Below are 21507 nucleotides of genomic sequence, written 5' to 3' on the forward strand. Positions count from 1 at the left end.
CAAGGCACCCCACACCCTTCCATTCAATAACCAAATATTTAGAAAGAGATGGGGAGGGAGGGAAAGACATGATAGCCAGACTTCAAATTCATTCAGCTGGATGCCTTTTCTGCCTGCAGTTCAATCAATGCCATGAAAAAGAGGAATTAATTGAGGGAGGGGGGCAGAAACAAACTTTGCCTTCCAGTCAGAACATGAACTTGTGGGGAAATGTTTTTTTTTAAAAAAAATAATAAGCATGATTTTGGAATGGAGGCTTCATTACACCACTTTGTCCCGTCCTGTGTCCCCCCCCCAACAAAATCCACAGAGAAACCAAGTGCTGAAAGTCCACATGCCTGGAAACTGAGCAGAGTGAGGATGGGATGGATTTTGTTTTAAAGTGCAAGGATGGATTTCTAAATTCAAAGTTGCATGGTGTAAACCTGTGCAGATATGGATCTTCACACTTTGCCTCCCTCCCACCTCCACTCCTGTCCCAAACAAGCAGGCGTCAAGAATTTGCTGCAGGAGAGAGCTGTCAGGCTCTTAAATGTTCTCTTACAACTCACCCCCTCCTGCTTTTTAGTAGAAACATTCTGAATGAAGTAGCACACCAATGCAGCAAGTGGAAGGAACAGTTAAGAGATCTAAATCAGCAACTTTAAATAAAAATAAAAGTGACATGGGAAAGAGGGTGCATGCCTTGCATCTACTAAGATCTGTTTGGACTTAGGATTTTTCCCTCCTTCTATCCGCTCCCCTTCCTCTTATTTCCAACAATGCATAAAACCAGAGAGCCCTGCAAGCTTCTCTGCTTCCCTCTCTCCCCTCCGCTTTTGATCTTCATCAGGACGTGAGCAGAAAGTTAATGGGCCACCCCTACCACAAAGGCAAATTACCACGTGAACAAAAAAAGAAAGAAAAGAAAAAAATATATTTTGCTTCTCTACAGACCCTTCGCTCCCAGGCATCCCACCCTGCCGTGTAACCCCCAAGCTATCTTATTGCTTACAACCCCCACGAATGGAATGGGAAGGGGGGGGGAGAGAGAGATTTATACGGAATCAGGCAGCACTAACCGAGCTTTTAGTTAATTTCCTCTTCAGCGTCTCAACTGCTTGGAGACCACCCCTGGTTTCCACAACCGCCGCTAAAGCCGGGGGGGGGGGAGTGCGCGGAGAACAGAGGGACGTCAGGGGACCCCTTAACCTGGTACACTGCACGTTCAAGACTACAATGCATCCCAGAAGCCATTAAGACAACAAACAACAGACCACCACGGCCAGCCCGGCTCCATTCCCCTTGTGCTTTTGCTGCTAAGGGGGACTAAAACAGACGAGGCCACGCAATGAAGCAAAGCTTTGCTTTCAAACTCGCTCTTCAAACAAAAAGGTTTTGCGTCTCCATCCTTCTGCCGAGGCAACTACACCTCCCTCCCTCTCCGGACTCCTCCCCCCTACCCCCCACAACTCCAAGTTCCTAAACTTTGCAACTTCTTCATGCACGTCGAATGCGGAGGGTGGGTAGCATGTTTTAAAATATTCTCCCCCCTCGCATGCATGCCACCACTCATACAGTGGACGCGGTTCGACTTACCCTTTGTTTGAGGTCTCCAGGGCGATAGAGCTTTTGCAAGCGTTCACACGCACATCTTTACACTGAAGGAAATTACCGCGGCTGCAGACGTAATACGGTGGGGGGGGGGTCGCGCAGAAGATCCCAGGAAAACAACAGCCCTCGAGAAAGCCCAGCGAATCCTACAAGCTGCCGTGGGGGCCTCCTGAGTCCCGATGACCGCCAAGCAAGCAGGGTCCGCTGCGAACTGCAGCCGCCTCGGAGTTTCGGCTTGAGTCCACCCTCCTTGTTTCCCTTCTCTCTTTCTGTCCCCCTCTCCCTTCCAGCCAGGAGCAGTCCAGGCTCCTATCAGAAACGCTTCAACCCTTTTCCATCAGGAGGGGAGGAGACGGAGACGCTGGGGGGGGGGAGGAGGGAGGGAGCAAAAGGGGCTGCCAGCTCTCACTCTGCGCTGATGTCAACTAACCAATTCAAGAGTTAACAGGGCACTTATTTACGCGCAGCTCCCCACCAACAACCCTGGTCGTGGGAATTAAGATATATGCCGAAGCTTGATAATGGCTCTTAAAGAAATCCGGCCAGCGCCTCTTTGGGAAATAACGTTTGGGGATCTTTTTCAACTCTGTTTTGAGTGCATGAGATTTTCATCAGTTTTTCTCACCCCGTTTACATCCCAGAACGATCGCTTATACCGAATCTGATTTACCGACCGCGTGGTTTGCCGCTGTTACTACCCCACCCCCGTTCCCGCGCCTGCCTTGTCTGTATGGCAAGCCCGACAGTACGAGTTGCCTTGCAAATGCATGGATGTTCTGTGCTGGGTGATTTACAAAAGGGCAAATGACCAAGGACAGAAATGCAAAGGGAAGCGGGAGGGGGGAGCGGGCGGCGGGAAGAAGCAGGCTACGAAATGTGCATTTTCTTTTAATTCCTTAAGCGTGGGGTATTATTCGAAATCAGAACTGATAGCTAGGGAGAGAACTGCTGCTGCTGCTTCCCGGGGAGAAACCGGACTGAGCTGGCGGGGGAGAAGCGTTTGGAGACAGTGAGAAGGCGGCTTGAAAGAGCAAGGAACTTCCAGCGAGTGGAAACTTGAGCCCTTGTAAAATAAACAGAAGATCTTTGCCTTAAAAGCAACAGCAAACGCTGCCCCCGAGCTATCCACACTCTTTCCCCCACCCTTCAATGTATGGGCAGGTGGGGCAGTGTTGCAATCCCACGGATAGCAGAAAGCGCTGAAGAGCTCGGCTTGCAGCAGAAACGTGGACCGTAGAGGGCAGTAAGGGGCTAATTAAAGAGACGCCTCAGCCCACCCCTACCCCTTAGGTCAGATTTGGAGGTGCGGTATTAGAGAGACGAGTCAACCCCTTTAATGGAACGATTAGAAAATCCATAGGAAGAACATCCAAGCGCGCGCACACAAAAAGCATCGATAAGTAAAACAAAAAAACCCGCCCATTTGCAACGGAGAAAATATATATTTGCAGCACAGAGAAAACTGTGTACCTTGCTCTGGGCATCGTGCCTAGGGGGCGCTTGGGAAGCAGCGAAGAAAACAGGCTCCTGTCGCCGCCCGCCGCTTTGCCCGGACTATGTGCGAACGGATCCCGAAATCGTTTCCACTTGGAAGTCGATTGTGTTGGTTTCAGAGAAACTCGCTTCCAATTTTTTTACGTGTTTTGATGGCTACAATTCTGCGAACACTTACGCGAGAGTAAGCCACCCACCCCCCGGGGAACTCAACGGGGTTTTACTTCCGAACAGAATTGTAGAGTTGGAAGGGACCCCGAGGCTCATCTAGGGCAACGCTTCCCACCTGAGTCTCACAGTTGTGCACATTTTTAAAGCTGTAATCCCAGGCACGCTTGATTTAGCTTGCAAATCCTCTGCCGCCGTTTCAGCCTTTGGTGCTACATAAACCTGCATTGCTTGCATACGGACCCATCCGAATATAACGCATCTCTGAGGGAGCCTTGAGGAGCAAAGCCAGCCTCTCTGCTGCTGCTGCCACCTTTTGAAAACAAGCCGCCCTACAGCGCATAGAAGAGAATGGAGGAGTACAGTTTGTTGCGCCCCACACATTCCAGAGATATCGAATGGAAAACATTCGCATTATAAAGGTCCATTTGCGGGAGGGGGGACCCTACTCACAGTAAAATGGTCCATTGTTTAAACTGGGGCGGGGGGAGACATTTTCCAGCCGGAGATCAGCCTCCCCTTCCGAGGAACCACCGAGGGCGCCATGCTAGCGGTGGGCGGAGCCAAAGGCAAAAGTGGCGGGAACAACAAACGTAAATCTCACCTCTTTTGCTTCTACTCACATACTGCTCTCTGTTCTCCATCTAGTAGAAGCAAGAGACAGAGTGAGAGTTCAAAGACACCTTCCAGCCAGACAAAAAACATTCAGGGTGCAGAAGCAAGGGGAGACTTCTGGCGACCAAATAGAGATGCCTGGAAGACACATTTCTTCCTCAGGCGTACAGTTTCCCACCCCTGGGAAGGAAAGCTGAATGCCACTCTTATTTGGTTTTTCCTCAAAGGGGTTTTGGGGGTACACTTCTTTCTCACCCACTTGTTTGCAAATGCCACTGCCTCAGTTTCTCCATAAGTTTGGAATAATGTTGACCTTCATGTGGTGCCTTGGCTATGAAGTTTATATATGACCCCTGGCTCCAATCCAGCAGAGAGTTATGTGCATTTAAGCCATTTAGATTACAATCCTAAACACACTTAACTAGGAAGTGAGACCCTTTGAATTCGCTTCAAAGTAAGCATGCATAGGATTGTTTCATGGTACAATCTTGGGCAGGCATGGCCAAACTCAGCCCTCCAGATGTTTTGGGACTGCAATTCCCATCATCCCTGACCACTGATCCTGTTAGCTAGGGATGATGGGAGTTGCAGTTCCAAAACATCTGGAGGGCCGAGTTTGGGGGTGCCTGATCTTGGGCATGCCTACCATGGGCGTAGCCAGGAATTTTGTTATGGGTGCAGGCCTTTTGTTGGGGGGGGGGGCAGAACCTCAGTTTCTTATGTATTTTACTGAATTTTATTGATTGGGGGGCAGTTGCCCCTCCCTGCCCCCCTAGCTACGCCCATGATGCCTACTCAGAAGTAATCCATAATAGGTTCAATGGGGCTTACTTTCATATATGTGGGTAAAGGCCTGCAGTCTCGGTGAGCTTTCCCATCCTCTGTGCTAGAATGCGGCCTACAAGTACATTTTTAAAAAGTCTCTCACCCATTTTTATTCTTTATTGACTTATATTTATGTGTCCAGGAATCAAAATGTTTAAAAATAATCCATTTAAGTTTAATAATCACAAAACTTTAAACATGCTGAATTGGGGGATTTCACCCATAATTTTGCTTATTGATCACTTTGCCCCAGTTAATTCTGCACAATAAAACAATCAACTCAGCTTCATTAACTATGCACCCTCAAATCAGTGAAGTATATTTTTGCTGTGTTCTTAAGCTGTTATCTGTACCTTCCTAACGCTGCTTGAAGCAGCCAATTAAAAACCCTATTACAACCTGGATAACAAGTGCAAATAATAAAGCAAAATGAGTGCACTGTGCTGTAATCAATTTGCTATGTGTTATTTTTAACAGTTTCTTCAAGCGTTGCCATTTAAAAGGCACTAATATGGATTCAGGATTCTTATGCATTTGTTTTTTGGCTATTTAACTCACTGGTATTTGGCAGGGCTTTTTCTTGAAGCCGTGAAAAATTAAAGGTTATTTCACAAGCAAATATCCTAAAATAGCACACCTTTTCTCAAATAGTAGTAATAAAGCTTAATGTCTAATGCAGGATGGCTAAACTGTGGTGATCCAGATGTTGCTCCAGATGTTGCCACAGTTCCCATAACCTTTGGCTGCGCTGCTTGGGGCTGATGGTCCAGCAACATCTGGAGAGCCATAGGTTCCCCATTCTTGTTCTAAACACGGATGGGTGATACACCATGTGAAATGCCAGTCCCTCTAACAAATGCCACATTTATGCAGCTCTTCGGCATCAAACATGATCTGTCATGGTTCCAGATACTAATCTGATCCCATAAGCACACTCCCAGACACTTTGGATACACTGCTGATGCCACCCCAGTCAGAGACTCTGCTAGCAAGGACAGCTATGTTCTCACACACAGAGGAAGTCAAGTCATGTAGGCTAAACCAGGAAATCTCTGTTGCAACATCACACTCCCCAAACTCAGAAGAAGAACAGAACCAAACAGTGACCCCAGGCATATCCAGGGGAACTATGAGATGCTCTCTGCTGAAAGCACATACATGCTCAAGAGTTTTCAGGTTCAAATATCCCTGCGGGCGGGGGGGATTACCTCCACATCCAATTGGGGGGGGACACATATCACCAGGCAGCAACAAGAAGCAAATAATTATTCAATGGTGCAGAGAGGGAGAAAGAGAGCAGGGAGAGCAGCCATGGGCATTCAGACACTAGGCCAAAGTGTGCAGGCATGTTGGGGATGCTGTGTCATGCCAACCAGAGATGCATGTTTGCAGGCAAGGAGATGGAAGCTATGTCAGTGCCAGGCATGCCACCATTACTGGAGGATTGAGATAGCCCAGAATATTGCTGGATGACACTTCAAAGAACTAGCAATAGAGATGCCTGCTGCTCAGCAATGCTGGGTAGGGGGCACATCCCAAATATATTCTCAAACATATGGAGGCCTGGAGAGGCACGACTAAACACTTCACTATGGGGGTGTCCTCAGGAAGCCACAGTCCCACAGAACATGCCTGGCAATGGCAGGAGCCCATTGCTAGACTCACCAACTCATATACATGAGCCGTGACAAATGAAATTCGCAATTTTACAAATTAAAATATGCAACAGTATTCTAAGAACCATGCAACTTGATTCAATCTGATAAACTGCAGGGGTCTGTACTTATTTGGGGGGAAACCACCAGATTTAGGGCGGTGCAGGCAGTTCCTCTGCACAGGGCACTGAGCCAAGGCAGCATCACTGAAAAGATCCATTTGGGAACGCCAAATTTTGGCCTTGCTCAGGGCACCATATTACCAAAGTTTGCCCCTGCATATATTTCATTATCTGCTGTGAACATGGCACCTGAATTGGTGCACAACACAATAAAATTGCTAAACCAGTTTGCTTGGGAAGCACAAGGTCCCAGGTATAATCTCCAGGCAGAGCTGGGGCAGATCTCTGACCAGAAACATGAAGTTCTGCTGCCAGTCAGTGTTGACAGTACTGCGCTAGATGGACCAAGAGTCTGACTCAGTATAAGGCACCTTACTGTATGTCCCCCCCCCATACACAAATTTTCAGAGACATTTGCAGAACCATTTGCTTCCTAAGCATTTCCTTTGCAGAAGCAATTTAAAAATATTAACAACTTGTATTTTCACCACATAATGGGCAATCCCGTAACACATTCAGTGCTTAGTTGCCAGTGGTTTGGAAGAAATTGCTTTGTTGACTGTATCATATGCTGAACAGGTTGTAGGAATGCTAATTGCACATATCACAGTCAACATGGATCTGCTTTTGCATCCCTTAGTTTCACTTCAGAATAGATTTTGACGCATTCATTTTTCGTTTGAATTCCAACCATTCAAGTCTCCAGGGCCAGATGAACTGCATCCAAGAGTATTAAAAGAACTGGCAGATGTGATCTCAGAACCACTGGCAGTCATCTTTGAGAATTCCTGGAGAACAGGCGAAGTCCCGGCAGACTGGAGGAGGGCAAATGTTGTCCCTATTTTCAAAAAGGGGAAAAGAGAGGACCCAAATAATTACCGCCCAGTCAGTCTGACATCAATAGCAGGGAAGATTCTGGAACAGATCATTAAGCAAACAGTCTGTGAGCACCTAGAAAGGAATGCTGTGATCACCAATAGTCAGCATGGATTTCTGAAAAATAAGTCATGTCAGACTAACCTGATCTCGTTTTTTGACAGAATTACAAGCCTGGTAGATGAAGGGAACGCAGTGGATGTAGCCTACCTTGATTTCAGCAAGGCATTTGACAAGGTGCCCCATGATATTCTTGTAAAGAAGCTGGTAAAATGCGGTCTTGACTATGCTACCACTCAGTGGATTTGTAACTGGCTGACTGACCGAACCCAAAGGGTGCTCATCAATGGTTCCTCTTCATCCTGGAGAAGAGTGACTAGTGGGGTGCCACAGGGTTCTGTCTTGGGCCCGGTCTTATTCAACATCTTTATCAACGACTTGGATGATGGACTCAAGGGCATCCTGATCAAATTTGCAGATGACACCAAACTGGGAGGGGTGGCTAACACCCCAGAGGACAGGATCACACTTCAAAACGACCTTGACAGATTAGAGAACTGGGCAAAAGCAAACAAGATGAATTTTAACAGGGAGAAATGTAAAGTATTGCACTTGGGCAAAAAAAATGAGAGGCACAAATACAAGATGGGTGACACCTGGCTTGAGAGCAGTACATGTGAAAAGGATCTAGGAGTCTTGGTTGACCACAAACTTGACATGAGCCAACAGTGTGACGTGGCAGCTAAAAAAGCCAATGCAATTCTGGGCTGCATCAATAGGAGTATAGCATCTAGATCAAGGGAAGTAATAGTGCCACTGTATTCTGCTCTGGTCAGACCACATCTGGAGTACTGTGTCCAGTTCTGGGCACCACAATTCAAGAAGGACACTGACAAACTGGAACGTGTCCAGAGGAGGGCAACCAAAATGGTCAAAGGCCTGGAAACGATGCCTTATGAGGAACGGCTAAGGGAGCTGGGCATGTTTAGCCTGGAGAAGAGGAGGTTAAGGGGTGATATGATAGCCATGTTCAAATATATAAAAGGATGTCACATAGAGGAGGGAGAAAGGTTGTTTTCTGCTGCTCCAGAGAAGCGGACACGGAGCAATGGATCCAAACTACAAGAAAGAAGATTCCACCTAAACATTAGGAAGAACTTCCTGACAGTAAGAGCTGTTCGACAGTGGAATTTGCTGCCAAGGAGTGTGGTGGAGTCTCCTACTTTGGAGGTCTTTAAGCAGAGGCTTGACAACCATATGTCAGGAGTGCTCTGATGGTGTTTCCTGCTTGGCAGGGGGTTGGACTCGATGGCCCTTGTGGTCTCTTCCAACTCTATGATTCTATGATTCTATGATTCTATGATTCCATTCCATTGCTTTTTTAAAATTTCTCCACTATTCTTTCTTTTTTAAATTACACGGTTTCCTCAACAACATGTCCTATATTTTGTGAGATTCATTGCACTGTATCCTTATTTCCAACAGCCCAAACAAGACAATGCTCTGCAAACAGGTCTGTCTGCTAGAGCCCAAATTCCTGCAGAGTTCATGCAAGCACAAATAAATGTTAGATTCGTTTTTTAACCACTAGGTGGAGTACATGTGTTCTTATGCAGCCTTTCAATGCAGGGCGGGGGAGGGAGACTACTTTGTTATGGATGCTACTGGCTTGCCTTCCGCACGGTCAGAGAAGCACAATGAATCTGTTGGATCCCCCATATAATGGGCATATAAACATTATATATTTGAAAGCCTTACTTTTATATGGTGCTTACATTCTACAGGCCACACTACAAGTAATATAGCAGCTTAAAGTCGTCAAGTTGTGATAGTTTCCTCACCCACAGAAAAAACTTTAAACCTGCATTCCAACTTTTTAAAAATCCTTGTTTCAGGTAGGATGGATTTCATTGGAAGTTACTGTTCTCAGTACTTCATATACAATGTAGTTAGTTTTTTTTATTTAATAGTCAGAAGCTCAACCCATAGATTTGGGGTTAACAGCATCAATATGGCAGCCTCCATGAGCTCAGTAAGAGATAATAAATAATAATAATAACAACAACAAGGCCATTTGTGTTGCCACTGCACTGTCACTGCTGCCACTGAAGGGAAACCAGGAGAGCTGGAGGAACTGCGTGACAACACATATTTTTGTGCAGGACCAGTTTCAAGACTGATTTTGCTGGAAGCCTGCTGGGACTAGAAGCCCCAGGGAACCGGGCAGCTGTGCAGTGAGGCTCAGCCAATGGTTTGAGGGACAGTGGACCAGCCCACGGCTGAAAAAGGTTGCTGACCCCTGCCTTACAAGATCTTTCACAGGAGACTCTGAACCAATGAAAAAAAATCTGCATCCTTGCACATCAACTCTCCAACAAGCAGGAATAAAAGACTAATGGGGCTTCCCCCCTGCACCTAATCTCAGTCTGGGGACATATGGTAGGGAGCAAGATGTTGCAAAATGCTCCATTTGATTAACTGAAATCATCCCAGGTTTGTGAGAACCTGCAAATCACTTGTGGTTGGTAAAGCCAGTGCTTCTCCCCACCAAGCCAAAATCTATAATTCACTAGCCTGCAGTAGTTCATGCCATTGGATCCACACAGTGATAAGAAGAGAAATGCTTTCTCCTGCAACCATCTGTAGCATTACACACAGGTTTGATGGAAGAAAAAGAAAGGAGAACATTCCTTGAGAGGGGGGTCTCTACATTTAGACAATTACAAATCTATAGGAATTGACAATTGGTGCCATTTTAACTAAGCTCTTCCCCTCTCCAGGTGTCATGTACAATCATTCCAATAGACCCCCTCAGTTCTTCAGTGCTAGAAGATGAAAATTAACAAAGTAAACATAAATATTTATTCAGAAAGCATTGTTCATTACCCGATGCCACTACTGTAAGTGGCTGAAGAATGGTTACTTTGTACCTGCTTAGTGCTGGAATAATCTACTCATTCACTGAAATCGAAATATATTTATATCACAGCACTGAGGATCTATTGGCAGTCACTGTGCTGCATATGTCCACCCTACAGGGATGCAGGTTGGATTTGGCAGTCCACTCTTGTCATTTTCAGCCAGTTAGTTAAAATTTTGGGGTGATGCCCATTCACAACATGCAACCCCAGGACCATCACCTGTTTCACACACCTGCTGCTCCTGGTGGCTGCCAGCGTTTCAGCTATGGACTCCATGCTACCTTCACAAAAGTTCCCTTTCCTCAGAGATCTTCAGGTAAGTCTTTGCTTAGGGAGGCATCTTAACTCAAAAAGCAACATCAATGAGGACATATGACAGTCTTTTCGGGTAAATACCCCAACCTGGAGGCATTGAGTAAACACCATACTCTTAAAAAAAAAAAGTGTTGTGCAACATGGTTAACATTTTAGCAAGCTGCATATCAAGTGGGAGTCTGTTGATCCCGGGGCGAAGCTGTCCTCCTATCTAGTGTATTCATAGACAGTGAATACTGGTATGGCTTCCAATGGAAGCGAGAAACAAGATAAACAGAGAGTTTGGCAAATAAGCAGCTGTGGACAAGGAATGTCACCACCAGAAGGATGTGATAGATTAGCCAAAAGGAATCAAGTGTGGTCATCATGCTACACATAGAATCACTACAAACTTCCCTCAGTGACCTATGAATTTCCTGGAACTGCCTGTGCTCAGGCCATACAACCTTCTTGAGGCACAAAAGGGAATGCAGCTACAGCAGGCTGTAAGAAGCCTCTGGACTAGCATAAATAGGAGGAGTCTGGCTTTCTTATCTTTCCCTGTTAATGAAGCAGTACTTCATTGCTCACCAAAAATAGCTTTAGGTGCTGCATTTAGATGTTCACTCAAAATATGTTCAGGGTAAGCTCTCCCGAGTGATCAGGTGGGCCGCTAATTCTATTTTCTATGTCCCTATCTGGATATCATACAGAATAGGCATCATCTTAAAGGTTTGTGATAGGTTTGGATCTCAGAATTAAAATGCTGGTGATATAGTGGAAAAATGTGAGCCCTAGGGGCACTATTCTATAAAACATCCATTAGTATGCAGGGAATTGTTTTTAGACAACCATAACAGCAATAAGATTTAATTATAATTTTGCCACAGAGGAGGAGAACTGGTGCTTGAAAACAAGAGCAACCCACTTTTCTTATGAGACAAACAAATTGAAAGTGTTTACCCAAAATGCCCAGGGACAAGTTACCTAATTTATTTATTTATTTATATTTTCTTGCCCATCATCTTAAAGCTATTCATGTGGCAAAAGAGTAGCAGAGGTCATTTTAGGCTAAACTAGCACAACTTATGCAACTGCATTGGTTTCCAAGACAACAAGTACGGTAAGTTGCTGCTCTTGTCTGGATCACTTTTCTCAAAAGTAAAAGCTCGGGGTTTACAGGCCTTAGGCTCTAACTTTACTTGGAAATATTGAAGGACAAGCATGACTTCTGGCAGGTAGATGTTATGAAATACATCTTCTGGATAGAAAAAAAGATGTAGAATTCTCTTATTGAAAAGGAGGATAACGTATAATAAGAACAGCTTTACTGACAGCTGACACTGCTTGTGGTGTGTCATCTCCCTGTGTCTTATATCTCAGCTGTCGCAATTGGTTAAAAAGAAAAATATGCAAGGAGACTGGGCCACATACAGAGTGCTAACAGAAGAAATTAATGGTAACTTCAAACTGAAATAATTTGAAGAAATTAGAAGGCATTTGACAGACTGGCTACAATACTTTCAGATAAATGAAAGATTGAGCTTAGATAAAAAGGAAGGTCTTGCACAAGAAACATCTAGATTTGAAAAAGAATTAATTCAATATAAAGGAAAATAAATTTCAAGAATATATAATCTCCTCTTAGAATGGGAGGTGAAAGAAGAATTGGCAAAAGGGACAATGGTGAAATGGGTGCAAGACCTAGGGTATAACATCTATATGGATCAATGGGAGAAATTATGGAGGGAGGGTATTAAATTTACGGCATGCTACAATCTCAGAGAAAATATTATGAAAATGCAATACAGATGACACCACACTCCAGCAAAACTTGTGAAGATGTATAAAAATAGATCACTGACTTGCTGGAGGTGTAAAGACGGTATAGGGTCATATACGCACATGTGGTGGGAATGCGCAGCCATTAAGGAATTTTGGAATAACATCTATAATGAATTTAAAAAGTTATTTAAGTTCTCATTTAAGAAAAAACCTGAAACCTTCCTCCTAGATATAATGTCGCCAGAAATTTAAAAAAGACGTTAGACCACTTTTTATGTACATGACAGTAGCAGCCAGGATCTTAATTGCAAGAAACTGGAAAAGTGATAAAACACCTACAATAAATGAGTGGCAGGTCCAAATGATAGAATATCTGCAGTTGGCCATGATGACAGGGAGTCAGAGGTTAACCAAAACAGCAAGTACAGAAAGAATGGGAAATCTTTGAAGAATATCTGGAAAACTATTGTAATAATAAACATCTCCTGGCAGAACTAGAATGATTCTTGTAAAATAAGAAACATGTTTTTGGTATCTGATAAAAATAAAGAAAGTAATACAGTAATTTGCAACTGTGTATGACAGAACAATAGAAATAATAATACAATGAGTCTAATTGGAAGTTAAATGTGTTTATTTTTTCTGTATTTTTTAAAAAAATTAATTTCCTCCCCTTCTTTTTCTTTTTTCTCCCCCCCCCCCTTTTCTCTCTCCCCTTTTTCCTCCTTTGGTTTTTTTCTTTCTTCTCGCTTTCTTCTTTTGGTCTCCTTTCTGATTTGCTAAGAAAGAGATAAAGTTAAATATGAAAAGTTGACTAACTCAAAGTGATGTTTTGTAGATTGTTAACTATTGTTAAAGATGGTCAACTGTAATGAATTGATGTATTAGTTATTGTTGATTTATTGTTATTGTCGAATCTTAAATAAAATTTATTTTGGATTGTGGGGGAAAAAAATATTATGACATAAGATTTAATGGATTGCAGCCCACTTCATCAGATGCATGAAGTGCTATTCCTAGTTGCAGATAGGTGCCTTGATGCAGTGGCGTAGCGTGGGGGGTGCAGGGGGGGCCGGCCGCACCAGGCGCAACATCTGAGGGGGCCCCTCGCACTCGAGTGCTAAAATCCACGGGTTAGGGGGTGCAAATTACTTGCCTTGCCCCGGGTGCTGACAACCCACGCTACGCCACTGCCTTGATGGGAGCCAGCATAGTGTAGTGGTTAAGAGCGGTGGACTCATAATCTGGTGAACCGGGTTCACTTCCCCACTCCTCCACGTGCAGCTGCTGGGTGACCTTGGGCTAGTCACACTTCTCTGAAGTCTCTCAGCCCCACTCACCTCATAGAGTGTGTGTTGTGGGGGAGGAAGGGAAAAGAGAATGTTAGCCGCTTTGAGACTCCTTAGGGTAGTGATAAAGCGGGATATCAAATCCAAACTCTTCTTCTTCTTTTTCTAAATATGTGTGGGGAAGGATTGTTCTACAAAACCTCTGTGGTGTTTAATTTGTCATGCCAATTTCATAAAGGCAGCTCATCACTTGATGTTGAAGTCATCCAATAAGGAATCTGCATTTGCCAAGTCAGATCCAGATATTGTCCAAACAATATCTTGGTCAACACTAGAGAAGAACATTCAGGAATACTATAGTGCTCCATTCACTGGCATTCATCCTCAGCTTTTGTCAGCCAAGGTGTGTACGAAGGCAATTACAGGAAAGGCCATATGGAAAACTGACCTTTAAAGCTGCAGGGGAAAGTGAGTGTGGTTCAACCATTCTTGTATTTTTTCCTTCATGCCTCCACCATTCTCTCACTCACACAGACACAAACACACAATTATGAGCAGAGAACAACTACAGCTGCACAGGGAAGATGATGGAATCGTTTTATGAAGAAATCTCAGTCTCATTTGTGGAAATGGTAGGGGGGGAAATAAGGGGTTTGATTATTATTCTGTCAGGATAATTCAACAAAACACCTGCATGACACTAGAACCTATTACATTACCTAAAAATGGGGTAGAATGCCATATACTATACATAATCTTAACAAAGTGTCCCAGCTTCCTCCTTGCAGGCAGTATCCTGTGATCTGAGCCACAGATAAAGAAAAATGATTGCAGCAAAGAGTGGAATTCATGCAGGAACAGAGTGGTTTCCTGCTGTAACATTCAGTGATTAATAACATGCAAACCTTCCCAGCACAGCATCATGTTCTCAATTCAGCATAGACATCACAGCACATGGTTTAAAGACAAAAAGGCACTTTATCCTGTCTGTTGGACACCCTATTAAAAAAGGGCAACCTGCAGCTTTCCAGTGGCCTCTTTTTTTCTTTTTTTTTAAGTACAATTCAGGAGTTCTGCCTTTCAAGAGCAGGGCATTGTTCCTTAATACACTGCCTTGCAATGTCAATGAACAATCGAACACTCTGAGTGAATTACAGGAATTTTGAGCAAGAAGCACTTTGAACACAATGTAATCAAGATCTCTGTGTTACCAAACTCACTGAAATTGGGAGGTGTTTCTTACACGTTATAAGACTGTACAGCAGTGCAGCTGCAATTTGTCTTCTCAGGTCTTGCTCTAAGCAGCCTAATTCTTTAACTTGTATAATCAATTTCAACCACTTTCTCCAAAGTAGCCCATGACCTTTGCAGCAGTGACCTTTGTATCACCAGAACAGTCTCAGGAGCTGTACATCTATTCTAGCCAGAACAAAGATTATGCTTTACTGTTTTGGTGCCAGTTCACAAACTCAGATTTCCATAGTACCAGTACAATCAAAAAAAGTATTCATTATCCCTGAACTAGGGCATCTCCAAAAATCAGAACAGTTGAGTGATTAACAGGTGATAGTCTCATAGATGCATTATTTTGAAACTGTGGTGGCATTTAGGTACGCAGCAAATATACACAAATAAATAATTCCCTGAAGTTTACTTCCACACAACACATTGGCCCAGGACATGGGCATAACCAGGATTCTTTTTTGGGGGGCAAGCTTTTATTGGGGGGCAGAAACTCAGATTTGCATTGATTTTTGTTTATTTTTATTATTTTGGGGGGCAGCTGCCCCTCTGTCCCCCCCCCCGACTATGCCCATGGCCAAGGACAGTCTTTGGTGTCTAAAATGAAAGATCCTGAGGCTTAAACCAATTCTTTCTTTCACTATCCTTTCTTTCAATTATCTCAGACTATCAAGTTTTATTTCACATCAACATTGTGAGATTGGTTAGACTGAGTGATAGCAATGGCCACAGTACAGTGGTACCTCGGCTTACATACGCTTCAGGTTACATACGCTTCAGGTTACAGACTCCGCTAACCCAAAAATAGTGCTTCAGGTTAAGAACTTTGCTTCAGGATGAGAACAGCTAAAGTGGTGCTTCAGGTTAAGAACGGTTCAGGTTAAGTACGGACCTCCGGAACGAATTAAGTACTGAACCCGAGGTACCACTGTATTCCAGTGAGTTTCACAACTGAATACATTTGTGTGGTGAGGCCCCAGGCCCCGCAGCTCCCTCCGAAATAAATACACAAACCCAAGTATATCGGGTTAATGGGATAAATAAGGCCACAACTTTATTGGTTACAGGTGTGAGCAGTTTGGCTTAGGTAATTGGGTGAAGCAAGGCTATATCCTGACACCCGCCTGTCTGCAGGAAGTCTCATAAGGGGCAACCACCAGAAGGAGGAGCCCTATGATATACATCAATTAAGAGCACCCCCAGAGTCACTGATGGGGTCACCCTAACCCATGCCCAGGCTTCAGACAGGAACCACACCCTCGATCCCTTTAACGGGATACCCTTAATGAGGAGGGGCAGGCGGAGGCAACAACCTCCCCTCCCATAATGAGGCTTACCCCATGCCTAACCCTACAAAGTTGTGGCGATTGCTACTAGCTAGGTGAAAACCAAATGGCTAGTGCCAATTTTGCCAAGGGGAAAAATTCCTACCCGGCCCCAACAACCAGGCAACCAACACAGCAAGGCCAAAGTCAATCCACACAACAAAGGAGGGTGGGCGGGCTGGGAGATCCGAAGAATGGAGGGAAAAGGAGGCTGCTTCCCTGGCCGCACCACAATTTAAACAGTCATAGCCACGCCTCCAGGCAAACCCGATTGGTCGGCCCGGGGGGCGTGACATGGCTGGGTGTCCTCCTGATGTGGGCTGCATTCCTCCACCCACTGCCAGGTCGCTGCAAGGACCTGGATTCCTGCCTGTTAAGCAGTGGCGTAGCGTGGGTTGTCAGCACCCGGGGCAAGGCAAGTAATTTGCGCCCCCTAACCCATGGATTTGCGCCCCCTAACCCTAACCCCCAGATGTTGCGCCCGGTGCGGCCGGCCCCCCCCTGCACCCCCCACGCTACGCCACTGCTGTTAAGCAGCCCTCTCAAAACGGGGAACTGACTTCCCTGCTTCAAGAGCAGCAGTCTGTGGCACCCACTTCATACTGGCTCTTGCAAGTAACAGCCTGAGTGACCTGGTGACCCAGAAACCTTTCCTCTCTTGCCTAATACATAGAGCCTGATTTCAGTTTATTCAGTGGTGAAAGGCACTCTGCATATGCCAGAAGCCATCCATTGTTAGGATTGCTTAAAATTACCAATGGTTGCAATCTAACATATAAAACAGGCCCTGGAGCTAAATTCAGCTGAGACCTGGCTCTTAAGAGCCTGTAAAACACACTCACTGTTGAAATACTGTCTTGTCTTAAAAGCAACTCATCAGGTTTAGATCTTTGATCAGCTAGACACATTCCCTTAATCCTCTGATATTACAGTATATTGCTCCAATGCCAAACCCCAGCAGACTTTCTCAGACTACCACATCCAAATTCTTTTTGTTGGTTTTTTAATGCTAAAAAGGCACAATTGATCCCCTCTCACTGAGAGCTGGCCCAATGTATTTTGCTGACTGAGGTAAAGCAGCACATGATATCCCATACTTTCAAAAGCACCCAAGGCTGGCCAAGTTTTTTTCAGCACCTGAGGCAAAAAAAAAAATCCCATAAACATTTCTTTCCCACACCCTGCTTATAACAAAAATGCAAAAACAATAAATAGGCTTTAAAGAAACCTGCTGACTTGGTGCCCTTTAATAACACACAAAATCACCTCTTGAGGCAGTGCCTTGTCTGGTCTGAAAAGAGGCAAACTAGTGGTCAAGCTGGAGGTAAGACTCATTGAGTATAGAGTTCTAGGGCTCTGATGTGCTTTAGAGCAGGCTTCCTCAAGCTGGGCCCTCCAGATGTTTTGAGACTACAATTCCCATCATCCCTGGTCCTGCTAGCTAGGGATCATAGGAGTTGTAGGCCAAAAACATCTGGAGGGCCGAGCTTGAGGAAGCCTGCTTTAGAGCTCTGGAGATTTGAGTCCTGTGTAGTAAAAGCAGCTAAATCTCAACTGTTAGCCCCACTTGCTCCAGAAGATGCCTTTTAATTAAAGAGGCCCAGCCCACTCAAGTAGTTTCCTATGGTGTCAAAGCCTCTGAATTCACTGGGTCTTGGAGTCCTCCAAGTCTGAGGATGGCAGCGCCATATCCTTGGGTTTCAGGGATGCTGGTCTCACAGGGTCCTCTGGATAAAACAGTTCTGGCTAATCTTATGGAAATGCAGTCTTTTAATGATCTTGTGACCAAATAAATCCAATTCAAAACCTGACCTCAGATAGACAATTGCTGCACATGGATGTTCTACTTTTGACAATTTGCTTTTACTGGAAGGGATGTTCATTTCTCCTTTGGTCATACAGTCATAATACTTATTAGGATTCCTTTGTATTAAATGATATATTGTCTACTTTTTATGCCCTTTATGAATACATGTGTTGATGTGTGCGTAAGTGTTGGTTTGTATGTATGTATGTATGTATGTATGTATGTGTATATACGCAAACATGCATTGTGGCGATGGGGTACCAAACTGGGTCAGTCCTGAGTTAGGCTTCAGATAAACTCATTATTCACTGCATGTATATCTTGTCTTTTTATTTTTATATCTTGAAGTTCAAGGGTTCCCTGCTGGTCTCCCATCCAGGCACTGACCTGCTTATCTTCAGCCAAGGCTGCTGCTATATCATGGACTGTGCTATGAAACTGAACAGCAGCAAATTCAGCATGGAGAAAATAAAACACTTTTTTTTTTGCACACAGTGCCTAATTAATCTATATAATTTCTTGCAATAAGATGTGATGGCTAATATGTTAGATGACATTAAACAGGATTAGACAAATTAATGGAAGGAACTGTTTTATTGGCTGTTAGTCATGGCGCTATGTTCCAAACCATGTACAGAGGCAGTGTGCTCCTAATCCTAGTTGCTAGGGCATTCTTGTGCAGTTGTATAGTGTTTGTTATTTATTTTATTATATTTATTGGATGTGTTTCCACCCTGGGACCATATGACGAAGGTTAGGCTGCACATGACAAATAGAAATAGGAAGCAACGGCAGAGAAGACTGTTGCCTTAAAACCAGGGATTATGAACCCATGTGTCTTGAGTCCTACAAAAGCATCATGGAGAGGTTGGTCAGAGCCAGAGGAGGAGGAGAAGCGTGAAGAGATTGTGTTGGAAGATCCTGGGTAGGGACTCAGTGGGCTGCAGGTTATCTGAGCCTCAAGAGAGGGAGAGACCCAGTGGCCAGGTGAAGGCTCAAGTGGTCTACCGGAAGATTGTTACACTCCTGTCCCTCCTGGTCTACTGCCTTCTGTTGAACAGCCACCTTTGGCACCTCCTCCTGCCAGTGCTGGCACAAGCAAACTTCACAGAACTACATCTCCCTTGAAAGACCGCTTGTTTACTTGCTGAATTTCAGGCTCCCACAGTAAAGCTGTGTCTCCCCACTCTTCAAAAGGAAGGTGCAGGAAGCATGTCACTTGTTGGACCAACATCCCACGCATTTAGCCTCTTGTGACTCTGCTTAGTTCTGTAACCTGCCTTTTATACTAATCTGATCTACGTATTAAAGCTTTTGGCATAAACTGAGTTGTGTGTTCAAGTTATTTGTTGGATGGGAAGGGCCAGGATGCCGTGGTGTGGTCTCTTGGTTTCTGTTGGACTCCAACACTCTCCAACCCCAACGGTCAAGGGTGATGGGAATTGTCGTTCAGAAACATCTCAAAGCCCTGATTATGAGCATCCTGTTGGACACTGTGGGAAATACTATGCACCAGGAAACAAGTCATGTGATCCGGTTCCTAAGATCTTATTTCATCCATTATTCTTTGGATCCTGTACACACTAGTGTTGAAGAACGAAAACTGAAGAGAGGACCAAAGGGCAAGAAACAGAACATGGGACGGGAAACCCACATTAATTAGTGGAAGCATTAACATTTTTGTCAGTCATCCATATTTCCTGCGGGGTGTAGCTGCATTGGTTCAAAGTTACTAATGTTACATTTGTTTCATTTGTTATCAGTTAAGTGTGTTCAGCTCTTATAAAAGCTTCAGTCACCTGACTTGGTGTCCATCCATCATTCCCTTATATGTTTTTTATTTCCTTTCTGTAATAATGTCTGAAGTATTTTGTAAAAGTTAACTCATTCTCACCATAGTTTTCAGAGAATGAAGCAACTCATTATTATTAGCATGATGATGATGATGCCACACAGCAGATATAAAAACAAAGTAATTTTGTCAACGTACTATGCTGATTAACAGCAGAGCAAGCCTTTTATTCAACATTTACTCCCCATGCTAGATCCCTGTACATCACTTCCTAAGTTTTATTATTATTACTGAGCAGGGCTCTCCTTTCATAAAGTTGCCCTGACTCACATGTAAACCTTCTGCCCTGCAGTTCTTGCCAACTATTAATGGTTTTAATTTCCTGTATGTTTCAGCCTCCCCCAGTTCCTTGGAGATTATGATAAATCTTTGCAAAATCCACCCTCCTTCTCCCCACCCTGTTGGCCGCCATCCTATACCTAGCATACTCGCTTTTCCCCAACTGCCATTCATTCTGTATCTGGATTATATAATTAAAAATTGGCATATATATATGAAAAATGGGATCAGATGTCACTATACTTTTCTTAAGTTTTTATTCTCCAAGATTGTTCACAGATGTTCTTTCACCATTTAGGTGCAAGAGGCCTCCACTATACCTCCTGTGACCCCATAAGCAGAAAAAAGTCAATATACCTACAAAGACAATGCTCAGATTGCAAAGGCACATACATTCCTGGAGGCCTCTTCTACTCTCCAAGGGAATAAGACGAAAGTGTTTCAAGCTGAATTCCTATGTATAGTTACTTGGGAATAAGCCCCTTGGAACTCAGTAGAACTCTCCCCACCCTCAAGCCTGGGTTTTCACTGTCCAGTGTTAGAGGCTGGCTTAAAGTCTGTCATTTGGATAAGGACTTCCAACCCAGATCTGAGAACCCAAGAGGAGCCCTGCTGGAACAGACTAAAGGTTCACCTCGTCCAGCATCCTGTGACCCACAGTGGTCATGCAGTTGCCTACAGGAACTCCATAAGCAGAACAAGAAGGCATGAGCCATCTCCCACTTCTTCCCCCCAACAACTGGTATTCAGTGGCACAAGTCATCTGATCCTGGAGGTAGCATTCTGACTAGTAGCTGCTGATATCCTTACCTTCCATGAATTTGACTTATTCCCTGAAAAGCTGCTCAAATGGGTGGCCATTACCATATTTATTTATTTATTTATTTATTTATTTATTTATTTATTTATTTCATTCAAATTCCAAGTTTCCTCTAAAACGATCACGATGGCATACCTGGCTCTCCCTAGGCATACCTGGCTACCTCCCAGCAGCCCTGTGAGGTAGGTTCAAGCTGGGAGATACAGACTGGCCCAAAGTTACCCAGTGGCTGAATGCTCCCATAGCTCTGTTGGTAGAGCAGGAGACTCTTCATCTCAGGGTCGTGGGTTCAACCCCCATGTTGGGCAAAAGATTCCTGCATTGCAGGGGGTTGGACTAGGTGACCCTCGGGATCCCTTCTAATTCTACAATTTTATGATTCTATACTGTTTCTTATGTCTCTCTCTATCATCCTTCAATGAGTTCTCTTTCTCAGTTACTTTATATTCTTCAAACAATACTTCTGCAGTCTCATAGCTTCAGAATTTTCTGCTACCGGTAAATCCTACCCTTCTTCACGCCACCTACCTTTGTCAATTCTGACT

General features: G+C 44.3%; 1 protein-coding gene across 9 annotated transcripts in view; it reads right to left on the reverse strand.

Annotated features, from left to right (window-relative positions):
* Positions 1 to 4354, reverse strand: part of SEMA5B (semaphorin 5B) — a 369522-nt gene extending 365168 nt beyond the window's left edge. For 4 of the 9 annotated variants that reach the window (XM_083488885.1, XM_083488887.1, XM_083488880.1 and 1 more), the window contains exon 1: positions 1579 to 1933. The gene's annotated coding sequence lies outside the window, so the exon portion shown is untranslated. The other 5 variants (XM_083488884.1, XM_083488881.1, XM_083488882.1 and 2 more) reach the window with 5 other exon arrangements.
* Positions 4355 to 21507: the final 17153 nt, after the last annotated feature.

The sequence above is a fragment of the Podarcis liolepis genome (genome assembly GCF_965112155.1).
Source record: "Podarcis liolepis genome assembly, chromosome: 1".
Taxonomy (NCBI): domain Eukaryota; kingdom Metazoa; phylum Chordata; class Lepidosauria; order Squamata; family Lacertidae; genus Podarcis; species Podarcis liolepis.